The sequence below is a fragment of the Pelobates fuscus genome, chromosome 3 (assembly GCF_036172605.1).
Source record: "Pelobates fuscus isolate aPelFus1 chromosome 3, aPelFus1.pri, whole genome shotgun sequence".
Classification (NCBI taxonomy): Eukaryota; Metazoa; Chordata; class Amphibia; order Anura; family Pelobatidae; genus Pelobates; species Pelobates fuscus.
The window spans coordinates 361,143,418-361,149,417 of NC_086319.1; positions in this window are offsets into that span (position 1 = coordinate 361,143,418).

Genomic DNA, 6,000 nt, shown 5'->3' on the forward strand with positions numbered 1-6,000 from the left:
TGAACTGATATACGTTTATATACCTACAGGAAGCAAACTTTTTCTTTTACAAGAAGTTACTCAGGTTTCCCATTCGATCCTTTAAATAAATTTTGTCTTGGTATGTTGTCACGCAATAAAAAAACAAAACAAAAAAAAAACACTTTTATCTCAAAGTATAATCCATTAGGTTTCAGGTACAAGTCCTGTAACCAGGACACGTATTCCAGGCTGCTCAACTGCGCTGAGAGGTGCGTATTTTTTGTTTTACCTTTAGTACGTCATCAACTTATCACATTTCCAACTAATACAGTTGTTAGTTTATATATAGGCCTCTCTTCAGTTGTCAGCTTGTTTTCCTATATCCAGATTATTAATTCTAGTCATATTCAAGGTATGTTTCCTCATAAACACATTTTGTTATTTCTCCCTAAATGCTACCTTTATGTGAACTGGCTTTCTTATTTCCATCCTGTCCAACTAGGTAAATATTTTCATAGGCTTCTCTGCCTTAGTTAAAGGTCCTATGAGGCCAGCACCCATCCTCACGCATCGGCCCAACTCATAGTTATAGCCTCGCAGTCGGTATAGTTAGAGCATCATCTGTCACTTCCATTCTATCTTGACACTTGTAGTTGTCACTGAGAGGCCAACACCTCGCCACTTACGTCAGTGCCACATCTCCTCTCTGGCCAAATCATAGGTAGAGCCTCTCTCGCCACTAGCAGGGTCTCACCTGTCACCTCATTAGAAGTAATAAAATGTCGACACTTGGCACTAGTCATAACCTGCCAGTTCACACTTATTTACTATATACGATACGCATTTTGGGTCACTACGTCTTTTACTCTGTTGCATTCTAGCATGCCTTACGTTTCAGGGCAAGGAGACAAACTATCCATGCCTAGCATTCTAGTTAGATTCGGTTCTCCAGCCAGATCAAATGAAGCACCTAGTCCAACCTCCAGTTATAGATCTTGGGCAATACCAAACATCATTGCAGAACTGAAATGTAGGAATGTCCCCTTCACAGCTACTGCTAGGAAAGCTGAGCTTTTCCGTTTGCTAAAATCAAGTAACAATACAGAGAGACCTGACCCTCTTAAAGGGTAAAGATGTTAATCTAGTATCTTTATTGATTGCGTCACAGGATTACATTGAGACTAGGTCCTATTCATTTGGGGATCTCTCTGTTGTAATGAAAGCCCGAGAAAAAACTAACAATCTCTGAATTTGTTTTGACCTTTGGGCTTTATAGAGATGTGATATGTTTCAGGCATCCTCATCGCAGGGAGGAATTGGACTTGTATACGCATAAGCTGGTTGACCTTGTGCACAAGTATGGTGATTTAGCATTTTTGAATATCACAAGGCATTCTCACAAAAGCAGCAGCGAGATTGGAGCCAACTCGATACAGAACTATTTTGCAGACATTTTGGCTGGCTTAAGGCCCTTGTGAGTTCAATTTGTGCTTCAGCTACACACTCTACTAGCTTGTGCTCTAATGAATTTGACACCCTTTCTAATATCCGGTCACAATCTGTATTATCTAACATTTCTACCAAGAGACCAATTGTCTTTTTAGGAAAGTCACAGGTTTGTAATAACTTTAAGGCGGAAGGCTGTGGGTTCAGTGCTTGTAGGCTCCTGCATATTTGTTCTTTGTACTTTAGGGCCCACGCGAAGAACAATGTGCCCAAATAAATTATTTCCAAAACAATGACTGTCCCCTATTAAAGAGGATGTTTTTAACTTATATTTGGCAGACCACACATCAACCCATTTAGTTAATTTCATATGTACAGTTTTTTGTCTGGTTTTCATATTGGTTTTGTGTCTCTTCTCCCTGGAACATGTGAATGCCCCAACTTGCATTCAGCCAATTATGATCCCATGGCAGTTCAAATGCTTTTGCTTGATAATGGTTTCTTGAATGGTCTCTTCACAACCCCCCTCTCCCCCCCCCCCCTTTGGCATGCTGGAGAACAAGTCCCCTTGGCATAGCTACTGGCAAATGTAATAATAAAAAACGCTTAATTATCAGTTTCTCGGCTCGTCATTTTTTATCTATGACTAGTTTGAACTAACACATCCTCTCAGAAGTTTTTTCTCTCCATTATTCCAAAATCAATGAAGCTATTAAGGTCATTCTTGAAACGGGAAGGGGTGCATGATTGAGCAAGACGGATTTGTCCAGTGCGTTTAGAGTGCTTCCCGTTCACCCCTCCCTGTGGCATCTGCATGGTGTTAAGTGGAAAAAAACATTATTGCATAAACGTTACATTCGGCTCTATAAGTAGCCCAAACTGTTTGATCTGTTCACATAAATGTTATGCTGGCTTCTTTTGAACAGGTGCAGGTGCCCAGTTGTCATCCACTATTGGAGTATTTTCTTACCGTAAAAAAAAGGCAACTCCCCACCTGTCAGTAAGAACAATACTCTCAAATTATTCAACAATTTAGGAGTGCCTATTGCAATTAAAAAAAATAGAAGGCGGGGGCGGAGCTAAGCAACCAAGCAGCCCAGACGTGTCCAGCAAGAGCTCCCACGTCTGGGGACAAAAAAAACAGGGATTTCTGCCCAAAAATCAAGGCTGACAACCAGCAAACCACGACGACTGCAATTGGGAGAGGCTGCTGCATCGATCGGTACCTCTCCCAAGCTCAGGCACAATCCAATGGACAAGCCGAGGCTTGCGGCCTACCAGGGACTGAGCAGCGGGGAGACGGCCGCTCTCCGGGCACAGACACGGCGCCTGCGACCTCGTACATACACCTCCCCCCTCCCCCGGTCCAGTGGGGGTTATCCTGGACCATATAGACCCGCAGTAGAATACATCTCGCACCAGCATCCAGCAAATGCTCGCCTCGTGGCACTTCCAAGATGGCGGCTGAATACTCACCGCACACTCTAAACCACTTGCCCAGTCAAAGCAATGCCACAGACATCCTGCATCGCCTCGAGGAAATCTTCCTCCAGTTCTGGGAAAGGCTGGACCAGCGCATGCAGACAGCCCAGACCGACTCACGATCCAAGCCATGCGCCGGTGAGTTGGGGCACAAGCAGCAGGGAGAGAGGAGGGTGTCCTCGGGCACAGCGGTTACACAACCACGCACCCCTACTCCACGTAGCCCACCTGGGCTGAAGGCCACCAGGGCTAAAGCCTGAAAGCATCTTCCACAGCAGCGGAGGTCCCAGCGCCGTAAACGGCAGCAAAACATCAGGCCCTCCAGCACTCCCACAAGAGGAGGAAACTCGGACTCTGGCAGTCACCGGGTTTGTGGCAAAGTGATGCAGGCCTGCTCACCAGCCTGGGGCTGGAGGATCACCTCTCCCCACACCCGCACAGCAGAGGCCCTACACAGCCCGCCGGCGTGCACCAGCATTTCCCCAGAGACGACCGCCAACCGCGAGAGGCACACTCCTGCACTGGGTATAGGCTGAGACCGACTATTCTACTAAGGACATGCCGTAATTGCACTTAGAGGGCACATTTACTGCCGCTGCGGCATGGACTCTTGATCCAAGCAACTTACAACTGTAACTGCATAGACAATGGGACTCAGGAACCTCATGATGACTGTGCATATAACTTGTCTCACCCTTGCCTTAGGGCCTTGGGTTAACGCCCGCCATTTTTCTATCGGTGTACCCCCTTGCTCTAGCAGATACATTCTCTAGTGGACAGCCTAGCCTAACATAGATGGTCTTAGGCATTGGTGCCTTATCGCTTTTAGTTCTGCATATTGTGTCCTCTAGCACATCTATACTTAGTCCAGCTCAGTTGACTTTATCAATGCCTTACTGTGTTCTTTAGCATACTCGTATGATTTTCTTTAAACGTGACACATGCCTTAGTACTGTCCCGATATACTCGGTCCTAACATTACTACGCCTACCCTCCACCAAGCCTACACACTCACGTTTAAACATGGGATAGGAAGTAGCTTAGAGTAGGTACCTGGTATGCCATCGCCAGCTATACGGTGACACCTTTCATATATATATTACAGTTTAAGTGTTATACCCAATATAGCCCGCACCTATGATATACTCAAGCCAGTGCGTTACTAAGAATATGGAGTCTGGGCAAATGCAGTTAAACGTTGCATAGTTAAGCTTCCGATATCTACAGTTTATTATCGGAATCAGCGATGAGCCTCCCGCCATTGTTTGTAGTGTACACTTGTTTCCCCAGGGACACTCATACACGTTCAACACTTAGCCATCTACCAGACAATCCTACATTATTGTAAAGCACAACCAAGTTTAGGCAGCACACACACTACGAGGTCTAGCAAATTTTTCACTGCTGATTATAACTTGTATTTCTCAACCATGTACCTGTTCTGCGTATAACCTGTTACATGTCCTGTTATTTTATCAACCAAGCTTGTATCATTATGTTTACATGACGATTTTACAAAAAAAAACAAAAACATGGCAATCTTTCTTTGAGGTGCATTGCACACCATCTTGTTATCATTAACTCATGTTACCCCACAATGCCTCCTCTTTCTCTTTTGTACCCCATAACGCATATGCCATAATAAAAGAAAGATTTACAAAAAAAAAAAAATAGAAGGCCCCCGTAAAGATATTACATTTTTAGGCATCTATTTAAATTCAGACACAAAACAAGCAAGTGTGCCAAGGAAAAAATAGTCAAGATTCTTGATGACATTAAGGTTTGTTTATATCAAAGCTCTTGTACTAGGAAAGAATTACAGTCACTCTTAGGTCCTGTTAATTTTGCAATGAGGGTCATTCCACAAGGCCCTCAGTTTATTTCAAGATTACTACAATTACTACACAGTCTCCCAGGTGACGATTCTAGGATATTTCTAGATAACTAGGGCTCATTTGTCAATGTGGCAACTTTTTCTTTCATCCTGGAATGCTAGGTATTTATTTATTCCGCCCCCCTCCCCCCCCCATTTCCAGCAACTCCTCAGTAGTGTGGACAGACGCTGCAAGGACAATCGGTTATGCAGCCATATTTGGATGGGTGGGTGGGTGGGTTCACGAAAAATGGCCACTCGAAACTTCTTAATTGGCGAATTTTCCAAAATCCTCTGTCCTTTTTGAGATTTTTCCTCTGGTTGATGCCATTTATGTTTGGGGTTATAAGGTAAAGGGCAAGTTGTAAAAGGCTTCTTGGATAATACAACAGCATGTCAGATTATTAATAAAGACCCCTGCAATTTCACTGCACAATTCACTGCCATTTATGAGTTAAATAACTTTGTTTCTGTTTATGCAGCCCTAGCCATACCTCCACTGGCTATGATTGACAGAGCCTGCATGAAAAAAAAACTGGTTTCACTTTCAAACATATGTAATTTAGCTTAAATAATTGTATCTCAATCTCTAAATTGAACTTTAATCACATACAGGAGGCTCTTGCAGGGTCTAGCAAGCTATTAACATAGCAGGGGATAAGAAAATCTTAATTAAACAGAATTTGCAATAAAGAAAGCCTAAATAGGGCTCTCTTTACAGGAAGTGTTTATGGAAGGCTGTGCAAGTCACATGCAGGGAGGTGTGACTAGGGTTCATAAACAAAGGGATTTAACTCCTAAATGGCAGAGGATTGAGCAGTGAGGCTGCAGGGGCATGTTCTATACACCACAACTGCTTCATTAAGCTAAAGTTGTTCAGGTGACTATAGTGTCCCTTTAACCCCTTAAGGACCAAACTTCTGGAATAAAAGGGAATCATGACATGTCACACATGTCATGTGTCCTTAAGGGGTTAAGGTAGCATCACAGAATTTGCTTTACTTGGCACTTGAAATTAGCACTTGGTCACTTTAACACAAAATGCACTTTATTACGTATATGTGTAGCAGCTTAGTTAACATGTTGTGAGACTCAATCAGAGCCTTTTCAGATTCTCTTACTGGAGGAAAGCCTGATGGTATTATATGTCATGAATGAATGCAGACATTTTGTTATTTGAATTCCTATGGATTAGAGAAACACTTACTTCAGCAATGTACAATAATTCATCTCAAGCT